This window comes from Pogona vitticeps, chromosome 2, assembly GCF_051106095.1.
Source record: "Pogona vitticeps strain Pit_001003342236 chromosome 2, PviZW2.1, whole genome shotgun sequence".
Lineage (NCBI taxonomy): Eukaryota > Metazoa > Chordata > Lepidosauria > Squamata > Agamidae > Pogona > Pogona vitticeps.
In genome coordinates this window covers 36,255,112-36,269,451 of record NC_135784.1, presented here as the reverse complement: position 1 = coordinate 36,269,451, position 14,340 = coordinate 36,255,112, and the positions used below count along the sequence as shown (strand labels likewise).

The 14,340-nt window shown below is 41.1% G+C and overlaps 1 protein-coding gene across 9 annotated transcripts in view; it reads left to right on the top strand.

The window, feature by feature from the left end:
• CFAP20DC (CFAP20 domain containing) overlaps positions 1–14,340 on the top strand; it is a 255,404-nt gene that overhangs the window by 51,648 nt on the left and 189,416 nt on the right. The window contains exon 3 of one of the 9 annotated variants that reach the window (XM_078388812.1): positions 7,070–7,132. The exons of the other annotated variants lie outside the window; for them this stretch is intronic. The gene's annotated coding sequence lies outside the window, so the exon portion shown is untranslated. The remainder of the gene's footprint in view (positions 1–7,069; positions 7,133–14,340) is intronic. 9 annotated transcript variants of the gene reach the window in all.

The window sequence follows — 14,340 nt, the reverse complement described above, 5'->3', positions numbered from 1 at the left end:
AAGTCTCTTAAGAGTTCTTGAGTGTGTACTCTTTCAAACGCTTTCTTTCCTCTCGCTTCTTCTGTTCATACTCCTCCACCACAGTACTGAACCACACCACCCCTTCCTCGCTTTTATCCTCTTCCCACACCTCCTGCTCCGCCCACTCCCCTTCTACCAGACAAACCTCCGTCTTTCCCGCCTTCTCCTCAGCCTTCAAATCTCCGCCTTTTCCTCTACAGACCCTCTCATCTGATGTTCCCCTTCTTTCATCTGTTCCTCCAACTTGACAGCCAAGGACGGCACACTCTTCGCCTCTGCTCTATGGATTATGTGAATCCTATGACTAAATAATAGTCCTGTTATTTTGACAGAACAAGGACACAAATGAACTGAAGCACATTTTAATGCCTTATATTGATACTGTGAGGGTGGTCTTAAACTATTAATTTATTGTTTTATCCTTGTTAGCAGTCTTGAGCTCTCCAAGGGTAAGCAGGGGTGTAACAGTTTGAAATAAATTAGTATGTCCCTGTTGCTTCCAGAGAAATAAAAAATCTATTTTTACTGTTGCATTAAAAAAGTGGGCTGTTTTCATACTGCCCCATAGTGCTTAAAGCACTCTCTGGGTGGTTTACAATTTTTTATTATGCAGGCTACACATTGCTCCCCCTCAAGCTCAGTACTCATTTAGCTTAATTGTTAATAGGTTGTTCCTACAATAACTCATAAATGCACATAGAATTAGTTAATAGTGACATGATAACCATGTCATCTGTGTATAGTAATAGGGGCACATTGATGAAAGTGTCTCCCACCAGCCTACATTGGTCTTTAAAGACTCTGCATATTGGATTGGATCCTGGTGCCTTCCCTGATTTTAGACAAGCTATTACTGCCCTTATTTCATTTTTGCTTACTGGGTCCCAGTTTGGCAATTTGTTTAGATCTAGGGATATGATGTTAACAGTTTGTGAGGGTTTGGTTTCCTCAAATATTTGGGTGAAGTACCATTCCCATATATTTGCTGGGATACTACAGCAAGCTGATCCTGATCGTGCACCTGGCATCCTGGAGACCAAGGCCCAGAATAGCTTAGAATCTTTATTTAGCACAGAGTCTAACAAGATGTTCCATTGTTTTTGAATTGATTGTTTCTTTTTCTGTGCAATCGGGGTTTTATATTGGTTTTTAACTACATAGTACTCCTGGGGGAGAACTGCCAGATTCTTCTTCCTATACTGCATGTATATTTCTCTAAGTTGGTTTTTATTTTTAAAGGGAGCATTCCTTATCAAGCCATTTAGGAGAGTACATTCCAGTTGTTTATGGGCGTGAGATTGTTTTGGGCTTAGAACAGATTGTATTGTTAAAACTAGGGAGTTGTAGTTTGTCACGATGAAAGCCAGGGTAGATTCTGTAGGTGCTGTTATTAAGTTTCTTAATTTCTCACTGGGAGGAGATTTTAGGAAACTGGAGGCTTTTACATTAACTTCATCTGTCCAAATTAGGCGTTTATACCGTATAGATAAGACAGTGTCACCTAAATGATGCTCACGGGGAAGGTGTATTGGATTTAGTAGTGACAAGGTTAAAAGTAGGAGTAAATGAGCGCTATCTGTTCTATGTCCAACAGAAAATTCCTTAACCAATCTGGTTAAAGATAGAGAAATTAACACATAGTCTACCACACTGCTACCCCTTCCTGATACAAAAGTAAATTCTGCACAGTTATCAAACAGTTCATTGCCGTTTACAATATAAAGAGTAAGTTGTTCTGCCATCCATGCCAGGCATATCCCACTATAGTTGATCTTCAAATCTTTTGATGTTCTATAATTAATCACGGTGTAGTTCTCTACAGAGTCTGTACCCCAGGAATTAGAAGAGTAAAAGATGTCATTGTTCGATCCAGTTCTTGCATTCCGGTCTCCCATAAGTATCACGTATGCATTGGGGGCTATGGATTCTAAGTTTGTAATATAATGTTCCAATTGGTTCCACATTTGAGTTGTTTGATGTTTGGAAGACAACGGAGGAATATAAGCATTGATAATCAAATAAGCGCTTGACCTGATAACAAGTAAGGCGACCATAGCAATTTTGTCACAAGGTGGAAGCCATTTGACCCTAGACTTCAAAGCAGTAGAGAACATTAGAGCCATCCCCACTTTTGGATTATCCTTTCCATTGCTAGGATTTGCAAGGCTGTTAAGAACCAGATAGCCATTCAAACTAATATTATCAATGCTCCAGGTTTCCTGTACTGCAATTATATCATGTAAAATAATCGAGTATTCTTGGGTCACTCTGTCTGGAGGCCCAATCGACCATGTTCCATGAAAGGATTTTCAATAATCAGGCCCTTGAAGTTGGGGCTATCTTTTGGGCCTCAGTCTTAACATCTGGATATACAACAACATTTCCATGCAACATTTCTGGGGCATCCAGCTAAGTTTCATGGTGCTGGTGTTTAAGCACTCGGGTTCATTGAAACCACTATTTGGTCAGTACATACGTTCCAGGTGGGTGTGCCCTCATAGCTGCTATAATCCCACTGGACATGGTTTAGAATCTTTGTGCCTAGCCTGATTAAAATCAATGAGTTGCAGATCCGCCTTTAAATTTGCTCTGTAGTTAGCAGAATAATTTGTATTTCCATACATATATGTGGGTCTCTTATAGATTCACCTTCTTTTCTTAGCTGTTGCATATCTGTCTCGTATCAGCACTGGGGTTTGTCTGCTGTTGTTTCCTCCAACTTCATTACTCTCCACTTTGGCTGTAATCACCTCTGAATTTCCATTGAGTAGAGAGTGTGCTTCCCCTTCCTCTGCTGGTGACTTTTTGGCTTTCTCCCCCGTTTTCAATGTGTGCCATTGATTTCTCTCTTTTGAAGACACTTCTCTTGCTTTTCCTTTTCCTTGCTGCAGAGTTATTTTGTCATCTTTGTTCCTTAGGTCATCTTGCATTACATCTAGCATTTGAAATAAGGGTTTAAAATCCATCCTTTCACCTTTTTTTGGTAAGATATTTGAAACCCTTCTTACCTTTGTTCTTATTAACCTTGCAATTTGGTTGTCTTACAGAGTTAGTTAACCTTTTGTTTTTTGAGGCTTTGTCTTTCTTTTTAACTTTGAACTTCACCTGTTCCTCTCTACTACTTCTTTTGGGTATGTTTGATATAGTCTCTTTGGTGGTAGTTTCACCATTCACTTTATCTAGGTCCGGCCTAGAGGGCAAGGACCAACCTTGATTTGTCTGTGTAACACAAGACAGTACCTCTTCATAGGAAAGGCTAGCGATTTTCTGGATGGTGTTAGATGATAAATTAAAGTTTTCATCAGCTTCTGCCCACAAGGAGGCATTTGGTTTTCCACTGTGTCCAAAAGGATCATCTGTAGATGGAATAACCCTTTCCTTCATTAAATCAACCAAACATCTCAGCAGGTCTTTTATATCCTTTTCTGAGTCCCTTATTTCCAAGATAATATTTTGAGGGAAGTGAGTACCTCCTTCTGATAGGGTTGGAGCTTGATTACACTGAGACTTATTGTGTATAGCCAGCTTTGGTCCCTGTAGTTCCTTGGCTGTACTCTCATCGAAGATAGGGAGCCTTGTTAGGTATTCAGCTTGGGTATTATTGTGTTCAGTGGACATTTCTGCAGGGATAGCCATATTACATGGAGGGGATATAAAGTATTCCGTTCTCAGCTTGCCAAAGTCATCACTTGAAAAGCTGTTCAAGGGAGATGTCCCTGATCAGTGACCGTATTTGGCAAATCAATGATTGAGCTACATGGCCATTCTTTGCCATTTGATTTTTGTCTCCAGGTGTAGTCTGTCATCTTAGTTTGCCTCCTCCTTCTTTGTGTTCTGTTATCACTCTTGCTACTCTGAGGTTTGTCCTTTAGTAAATGATCTGAAGTTTCAGTATACTTGCACTTCTTTCTAAGTTCAGAAACAGGGATAATGGACATAGGAGTACATCTCAGCACCTATTGCAGCACTGGGAGAAATAAAGTTAGGTCAAGTACTTGATCAGATGACTCATCAGTTATTAAAATAGGCTCTTCCATTCTCTGTAGATTCTCTATAGGTTTTGATTGAAGATGAAAATCTCTGCGTTGTTATATTGTTGAGAAGCAGAGCGTGGAAGTGTGGAATCAATTAATGAAACTAAAGTTCAGCAACTCAGGGTCCTATTATTAGTGTTTTAGTATTTAGTGGTTTGTGATTGACCTCTGGTTTATTCTTTAAAATGATGTGTTCTTCAACAGACAGAGTTAAAAACTGATATTGTGCAGATAGTTCCTTAAGAGCCTCATGTCAGAGTTTCTTGAAGGAATACTTAATAACAAGAAAAGACAATATTCATTAACATTCCAGCAGCTGGCACCTTGACTTCTTGCCTGATGTTATCTTGCGTATGTGAGAGGGAGAATATTAGCTGTAAAATACTGTTCAGTCCTCAGATGCTGGGCGTATCCTGCAGGACAAACTCCTCTTCTCTAAGCTTGTTGTCAGCAGAGAAGCTTTCTCATAAGTAGAAAATTCTCAAAGGATTTACCTTTCATCACCAGCTATAACTAAATTTCTTGGAGCTCCATCTCAACAATGCCAAATGCTAACGCCACCCAACCAGAAGTCCCATTTAACTGACTTCAGAAGGATGGAAGGCTGTGTGAACCTTGAGCCAACTACCTCAGACTGAACCCAGGTTATGCACAGAGTTTTGGCTGCAGTTCTGCAGTTTACTCATTGCATCACAAGGCTCCTTTATGCAGGCAACACATTGTCCCCCCCCCGTCAAGCTCAGTAATGGAGTATTCCCCCATTGTTACATATTTATTGATTTGATTTGATTTGATTTGTACCCCGCCTATCTGGACCTCGTGAAAGGTTGCCATGCAGAGGAGGGGCAAGATCTGTTCTTAGTCATTTCAGAGTGTAAGACAGGTAATAAAGAGTCAAGTTACAGGGAGCCAGATTTCTATTGAATATTAGGAAAAACTTTATAACTGTTAGAACAGTATGACAGTGAAACCAATTACCTTGGGAGATGGTGACCTCTCAAACACTGGAGGCATTCAGGTGAAAGCTAGACAGCCATCAATCAGGTATACTTTAAATTGGATTCCTAAATTGAGCAAAGGGTTTGGCTTGATAGTCTTATGGGCCCCTTCTTACTCCATTATTCTGTGATTTTATTCGTGATCTCACTTGTATTGTAATAATATCATTAAACAAAAAGCCTTAGTTGGAAGTCTTGGTTAACAGATTTCATCCTGTCTCCTACAATGATGGACAACTGGGATCTGTCTCTTTCCAGTAGCCTAATTCCTCAGCCTAATTTCTAGCAATATGAATTTGACCCAGCTCTGGGAGGCAGTGGAAGACAGGAGGGCCTGACGTTTTCTGGTCCATGGGGTCACGACTTAATGACTAAACAACAATTTCTCAGCGCTTGCCTGCAGAGCAGATCTCTTGATTTTATATTTTGTTTTTGGAATATATTAAAGTGTCTAATAGTTTTTCTAAGATTCTTGTACTTTAAAACTTCATTGTGCATCTCCTTACATGTTTGTACACTGTGTATACATGTAAAAATATTTGCAAACCAAGTGGAAAGGAGAAACTTGAAAACAGTCTGCTGGATGCAATAGAACTTTGCAGTGAAGATGAAGGACATTGGTGTTGTGAAATTGTGACTCTTCAGATTATCTTCTAATAAATATGAAGAACATTGCAACGAAAGGTTTGAAAATTGCTGCTTTATGAAGTAAGATAAGAGCATTTTTCCTGTATGTTCATTCAAATAGTGGTTTATCACCTGTTGTTATTAAATGCCATTAATATACTTCCCACTTCTACTGGCTGCATGAATTAATGACTTCCAGAAAGTTCTGTCATGAAGCGTCCTGTTTAGATGTTGCAAACTGAATTCCATAGCTTCATTTATCAGATAAATCTATCTCGTGTTAGTTCTTCCTCTTTTCCTACTGCTTTCTTCTTTTCCTAGCATTATTTATTTATTTATTGCATTGATATGCCGCCCATCTAGACATAGTCTACTCTATTGTCATTTCTAGTGACTCTTTTTTATTATAAACCCAAGTATACTAGCTTCAGTCATTTTTGCTTCTAGTAAGAAGTTCAAACTTGATTTGTAGAACTCATGTATTTTATGGTGATCCAAGATATTCTCCAACATCACATGTCAAGTAAATGGATTTTTTCTCTGTCAGCTTTCTTGGCCTTGGCCTCCAGCAATGCATTCTGACACTTAAGGATTTTTCTTCCCTTATTTATTTCACATCTGATCTTTCAAATCTCAGTCTTCTTATTTCTTGATTACATTCTCCATTTTTTAAAATAATTGAACTAATGTATACAAAATGTTCAACAATATTGGCGCTTTCATTGTAAAAGTACATATTTCTTCTGTAGTCATGATTTTTCTCTTCTTAACGTTCAGATATAATTCTGCTTTTGTACACTCCTCATTAATCTTTATCAGTAGTTCTTTCATGTCTTTGCTATTTTCTGCCAGTAATATGGTGTCATTTACATATCTTGTTACTTATGTTTCTTGCACAAATTTTCTGTACTTTGTACAATTTTTAACTGTATTCTGCATTCATGTCATTTACTTTGGTATGTCGCACATTTATGTTTTATATTAGTAGTGTGCTTTAACCTCATCATGATTATTTTAAACAGTTCATGATGAGCAGAGAATGTGCTTATTGGAAAAAAAACATTTAAAATGTGCTTGTGTGCTTGTTACTTTAGAAGGACGTGCTTGTGGGCAATCTTCCAAACAGTTGATCTGTCTTTTAATTCAAAGTTTCTCCTTAGCTTTATGCCTACCAGAAACTCCACAACCAAATATATTTTTATTGTCATTTGGGGAATTACTATAGTTTGCTTCTAGCTGGCCATTATCTCTTGGGCTTTCTATATTGAAGAAGCACCAGATGCTAATCCCATCTGTTCTGTCCAGTGGGAGAGTAAGTAAATAGTTGTGCTGAGAAGATCTAAAAGAAACACTGTATAAGAGCCAGCAAAATTTTTTATTGTATTACAGAGCCTAAAGTGGAAGTAATTCCACTGTGAAGTGCTGCATTGTTACCCCGGCAAGAACTTTCAGGTAGAGTTAGATTTTTCTTGTTTTCTGTAAAGATCAAGGATCTGTACTCGTAATCTTTCATCAAAAAATGTAATTGTATTGTCCAGATACAAAGTAATGTGGGCACCAGCCTTTCCTGGAATGTCCTGAGAATCCTATTTGTTGAATATAATGCTGATTTAATGTTCAATTTTTAATCTCTTGAGAAAAAATGGCATAAATTTCAAACTGTGCTGCTTATATATCGCCCCATAGCGCTTCAAGCACTCTCTGGGCGATTTACAAGTTAATTATGCAGGCTACACATCCCGCCCTGCATTTTATAAATTTCAGTACAAAGATGATAGGAATATGTAACATGAGCCATAGGATGTATGTATTTCTTGACGTGAGTCCTCAGAATTCACCAAAGGTTCTCCCAGCCAGAATTCTGGTGCTCTTTGTCAAGAAATTGAAGTCCTTGTAGGAGTTTTCAGTTCAGTATTGATGGGGAATAAAGTCTATGGCAGCCATTATCTACTTGTGGGGAAGAAAGAGGAAGTGGGTGGGCATAGCTCAATTCCATGGGAGCTCAAGGACTAAGGGAACTGGTAGCATTTCCGCTGGTTAGACTCTGTCCAGGGTGCCTCTCACAAATGTACCAATTTCCTAATCCCTTACAGTTGCCACAGAAGTTTGCCCTTTCCAGCTATTCTTTCTTCCTCACAAGCATATAATGATGTCATACTCCATCTGTTTTTAATTGAAACCTCCTTTGAAGAGTTTGGTTTATTAGCAAAACCCCAGAATCTTTACTGGAAAAATTCCTGACAAATTCTGGGTGCTGGTCCAAGAAATTCAAAAGTCCTTATTTAACATTGATTTCCTCATTCTCATAATCATTGGCCAAAATCCTGTTGCTTGATGCAGTAAATCACACTAGTATAGGCCCATTGAATCAGTGGAGAGCTGTACGTTCTATTGAATCAAATAGGCCTGTTCTAATTGTAAATTGCAGTTAGAGTAGCCCGTTTGAATCACTGTAAACTATGGAGGAATTGACTCACTAAATCCCCATTGATTCAATAGGCTAGCTCTAATGCAATTTCTATCCAAACAACAGGATTTGCTACAAGTATGCCAAGTTAGGTACTTATCCAAATTCCAATTTAAAAGTTACATTTTTTTTTGAATGGGCTGTCCCTGTGATCATCAGTGCACTTTTATGCATCAAAAATGTATGCAATTCAGATGTCAAGGGAAAGGAGTAGAATACAATAAAAGTGTGTTGGAAGAATAACCAAAAAATGAAGTTTACGGGTCTCATGACTATTGTTTTCATTGTTTGCCAGGAGAATCACTACGGTCAGGTACCTGCGATACGCGAGTTTCCATTGTTCTCCAAGGAACAGGAATTCCTCGTTTGTTTGTTTGTTTAAATTGTAGTGGAAAAATAGGTACACCCCCCCAACAAACACAAGAAGCTTTGTTCCAAGAAGTGAAGATTACTTTTCACACAGCATTTGTGCTTCTGCTTGTACAATGTACATTCACTTCAGGTGTGGTAGTGAGATAGCCTGCATTTAGTGATCCCTGGTGTATTTCTTTTCTTAGTGTCTGTTCCTCCCCTTCCTTCCCTGGAGATTCACCACAGTTTTAATTTCAGTAGTTTTAAGAAGTACACTTTTAAAAAATTATCTGGGCTAACCTTTGATAGTCCGGGTTAGGGTTGTTGTGATGAGTATTTAATATTACACAGTGGTAATGCTTTTTACACATATATATGCACACTGAGGTATGCTTGTAGAACTCTATATGAGGAAAAATTCTTACTGGCATTATGTATGTGTTGATGTAGTCAATACAGTACCTTCCTCGGCCATTACAGGTGCATGGTGCAGGAGAACATTGCTTCTGATCTCAGCCTCACTTCCCCACATAAAGATGTGAAGACCATTGGCCTGAACCCACGTAACCTACTATCTGCTCAGCTAAAGCCCAATGTTGTGATGTCTGTAATCATTAGGACAAATTTTTGTGCCACAGCAGTTAGGCAACATTCTCCCCTACATAAGTGGGCTACATATTCAGGTCTGTCATACTTACCTTTAATACATGCCAAAATGTTCTGTATCCTTTTCTGCTCCAAGCAATCATTACTGTTAGGTGGCACAGGGGGAAATAAGAGTGTAACTCTTAGCTTTTTGAACTCAATGCCAATGGCCAATGTAGCAATCATTTCTTTTTGCATTGTTTTCTCAATCTAAGGAAACTCCATAGCACTAGATGAGACTATTGAGGCATGCTTGGACAACAGAATAAGGAACATTGCTAAAATTGTTGAGGTTTTTTCTTAATGGCAGAAGAAGGGTTCACATTCTCTGAGCAGAAAGGCAAGTTACTCCTCTGGTTTTACCTGGAAGGTGACATACAGAGTTTTAAAACCTGCCTTGAACTTTACTAGTCGGACAGTCTAGACTGTTTGGTAAACAAGCAAAATATGCTTGGTTCTGACTTGCCTCAGGATAATTACTTTTATGAAGACATGGGAGCAGTAAGTATGACATTATTAATAGCTGTAAAGGTCTAATCAAAGTTTTCTGTTACTTTTTGGCATTTCTTTTGCTCCCAGTTTAATTTCTGATATATAAAAATCCTAATTAAATCATGACCTCTGTACACCAGATGGATTAGGCTGCCTTTAATAATCTTATTTATTGCAATATGTCATAGGAAATTAAAAAGTCAGCTCTGATTAATTGGTGTATTCTAGAACTCCTTCAAGACAGCCAAAATATTACAGAACAGTTTGCATTTCAGCCTAGGGGCCTTCTGATGTTCAGATAACTAATGAATGTCTAGTTCTCTATCTCTTCTTCACAGCTGCTGTTTTATGGATTATGGGCTTTATTGTATAAACTTTATTGTGAGACTCCCACTTTTCAGAACTAGACATCACATTTTAAAATGTTGGAAGCCACAACATTGTTTGCTTGTTCATCCATCCATTCACATTTATTTGGTGAATTTTACTCAAAGTGTTAGTAAATTTCAAGCAAAATTCTCTTACCTAACTACACTGCTAGTAGAAACACCATCATAACCTTTGGAAATGAAATGACAAGTTATGAACTCTCCATTGACATTGCCTGTTACATACTGAGTTGTGTGGCTCAGCATGAAATAGACGTGCATGATTAACTTGAGAGACTTTGCCTCCAACAGTTATGGCTTTTGCGTAGTTGCACAAGAGGATTTGGTCCACTGGGTTGGAAGAGAATTTGCAAGTTACCAACATGGCAAATTTGTTAGTTTTAAATTGCCATTGATAATCATCCCTGTTCCTTTTATGCACTGAATGGTACAATGCAGGAACATTATTCAAGCTTCATGAATTTATAAATAGGGTTCTGTGGTTTAGTAGAGATTCCACAATTTCCCTGAACATTCTCCATTGCCAAATTGTTGACAGAGCTGAATTTCCTCTTTAATATGTGATCCAAGGGATTGTATATGTTTGTCACTTTTTTGGACAGATGGCTGAATGCCTTTACCTCTGTTGCAAAGGATATATGCAGCTTCTTTCCAGGATATGCACCCCTCAGAGATAATTAATAGTTCCAATAGCACTTTGGTGATCTTGGTGAAATTCACTTCTCCCTCTTGATGAATAAAACAGTAATCGTAGAACTGCAGAGCTAGATGGAACCCTATGGATCATACACTTGTCAGTGTATGATTCATACGCAATGCACAGTGGGGAATCAGGCACCCAACTCCTCTCTCTCTCTCTCTGTGTGTGTGTGTTTTCTATTCTGCCCATCTGGCTACAACACCATTCTGTATGATTTATACTCAATGGAACAATAAAATATAAACCATCATCAAACAAATCAGAACAAAAATGCAACTTCTTCATCGTAACCTCTGTGAATGCACACGATAGGGTTAAGTCTGCGCCAGCGCCGGGCTTCTCGGAATGTTCTAGAGCTTAGGAGAAAAAAATGAGTAATTAAGTGTTGCCCCTATAGCGCATGCTCCGCCCACCCGCAGCCTCAGTTCCATTTTACCGCCTTTGCGTACGGAATTTATCTTGCTAGAGCTCTTACTTTCCAACCGTTTTTGGTACTCCTGGTTCGACTTTGGCTTTTCCAAATGACTACTCTTTATCTGTTGCCCCTTTATCGGACTACCTTCCTTGTGCCTGACCTTGGACTGTACACTTGACTACGCTTTTGGTTTTTCCTTCTTTCTGGTTTGACCTCAGACTGTTTCTCGATTCTCCACTGGTCTGCTACCGTGAGTTTTCCTTCTGGGCTCCCTGATTTATGTCCCCCTCGGGCCCCTTTAGAAAGTGCACCTCGTGTGACCATAAACTACCGTTTTCGGACAGACATGAGAATTGTGTGTTCTGTCTGGGAGAGGCGCATTTGGTGCAGTCTTGCAAGGAGTGCAAGAAGTTCACACGAGCGGCTCTTAGAGCCAGACAACGAAGGCTTAAACTTTTTCTCTGGGACGCCACGCTCTCAGCCTCCCAGCCTACCGCCATGGAGATATCTCCATCCCACTCAACTGTGGCCAGGGTGGGTGATTCTACCAATCCACTCCCCACCACCACTTCCTAAGCCGGGAAGACCTGCAAAAAAAAAAAGTCATCAAAATCTGAAGCAGCCTTACCGCCAACTGATCTGTCTAGCAATCCCGCTCAGGGCACATCTAAAGAGGCTCCCGCTGGCAAACCATCCTCCAAGTCGGTTAAATCCTCCAAGGACCCTGCAAGGAAAAAGAAAGAGAAAGCACCTTTAAAACCTAGGAAAGACGGGGCGCGCAAGGGGGATGATCTCCACTGCTTGGTCACTTCCATCCCTAATTCGCCCCCTCCCCCATCTTGGAGGAGGTTGAGGACGCACACAAGTCTTGTGTAGACGACGGAGATTCTCTCCCACCCTGGCAACCACGGACAACAGCGGGAACATAGAGCCGTTCGCCCAGCCCTAACCCGCTAGATGGCATACCAATATCTAGCGCTGGTTCTGCCCTACAAAGCCCTGTTTCGACTGGGCGGGTGTCTTAAGTGGTCTCCCATTCTCCGAGCCCAATTTCTCCACCCCGTAAGAGAACAGCGAAGACGAAGCATATTTCTTCGCCTCGGGACCGACGCCCCTACCGGGAAATAGTTATCCTACCTCGGCCCTCTCGACGCCAAGACAGAGCTTCCCAGGAGGACTCGTATGTTATTGACCTCAACCACTGTCATAGGCACCGAGGAAGGGACAGTGATTCTGATTCCTTGTCTGAGGACGGAGCCTACCGTTCTCGCAAGAGGGTTCGCTATGGCATCGGGGGATGAGGAACATTCAGAGCCCGAAAACACACAGATAAATCGGGGCCAGATCATCATAAACCCCAGGCCGGTCATGACCATGGGGCCAAGCCTTACATTCCATCCGGCGCCGCAGGCAGGCAGTCTACAGCTGTCACAGTGTCGACCGTGCTCACGGGCAAACCCAGGGCTCTTGGGAAGAGACCACATTCCCCACCTCCGCCGTCTTTACCGGAAGAAAGGGGATTCACAGTGGGTTCGACAGCACTTTTGGTCACCCCTCTTGAGGAATCGGACAATGAGTCCATTTCAGGGCCCCCCTCAGAGGTTGGCGCCTCAGACATTCATGCCCCTGCATCTGCCAAAGATTTTTCTTCGTATGTTCAGATGGTGTCTCGCATGGCAAAGGCCCTCAAACTTGACATTGAAAAGACTCCTCCCTCTGCAGAGGATCTCGTCTTTGGAATTGTTGATAAGGGCAAAGCACCCCCACTCAGCATCGCCCTCGTTCCATCCTTGCTGGCCACGATCAAGGAGTCTTGGTCCACCCTGACCACCTCTACACAAGTCACTCGTAGAGTTGAGAATTACTACAAAACACATGGTGAGGACGTGGCATTTCTGCCTAAGCACCCAGTGCTTAACTTGATCATCGTCCAGTCTAACCAATCTAAGGCATCCTCAAGAGCACAGATTACTCCCTCCAATAGGGAAGGTAGAAAGCTCGACGTCCTCGGCAGGAAGATGTACTCCTTCACCACCTTTCTTATCAGGGTGGCAAACTACCAGGCAGCTATGGCTGCCTATCAACACCAGCTCTGGGACAGAGTGCGACCTCTGCTCAATATCTTTGAAGAGGCAACTAACGTAGCTAAACACCAACTGCTAGCTTCACGTCACTCTGCTGATATTGCATCTAAGTCTATGACATCTTCCATAATACTACGTTGCCATGCCTGGCTTCGGTCATCAGGCATCAATGAAGACGCCAAGAATTGAATTGAGGCTCTTCCTTTTGACACCACTGGAGTCTTTAATGACAAGACTGACGAGTCAATGGAAAGTTTCCACAAGATGAAAAAGACAGCAAAATCCTACACTATACACCAGCAGCCGAAGTTTCAGTCTTACCAATGGCGTAAACCATACAGTACACAACATTACTTACCCTCTACGTCTCAAACTTACCGGCCGTTCAAGCAGCAGTCCCAATCTCAACTCCCTCATGCTTCCTCCTGGTCTCTCTCCTTCCATTCTCAGACCCAAGGTCAAAGGCATAAGTCCTATCGCCCTCCTGCCAAGAAAACAAGATATTATCTTTGACTCCACGATCATACTGGTGCATCACCCAACTCCCCACATCCGTCTAGCTCTGTTCCTTCACAACTGGTCTGCTATCACAACCGACAAATGGGTCCTCGACATCATCCAGTTCGGGTATCACCTAGAGTTCTTAGAATTTCCCCCGTTAGGACGCATCAAACATACAACCTTCAATCTAGCCTTACAAACAGAAATTTACAATCTACTTCAAAAACATGCTGTGGAACTAGTCCCCCACGAGCACGCCACCGACGATTTCTTCTCCAGATACTTCGCTGTCCCCAGAAAGGACGGGAGCATTCGTCCTATCTTAGATCTCCGGACACTAAACTGCATAAGAAAGTTCCGCATGGTCACAATAGAAACCATACTTCATCTGCTTCATCAGGGCGACTGGTTCACCATCATAGACCTCCAGGGCACCTATTTTCATATTTCTATTCATCCTCATCACCGCAAGTATCTGCGTTTTTGTTTTCTAGACACCGTTTATCAGTTCTACGCCCTTCACTTTGGCTTATCTACCACTCCTCGCACATTTACAAAGTGCATGGCCCCAGTTGCTGCATATCTTCGCATGCACAACATAAACATCTACCCGTAT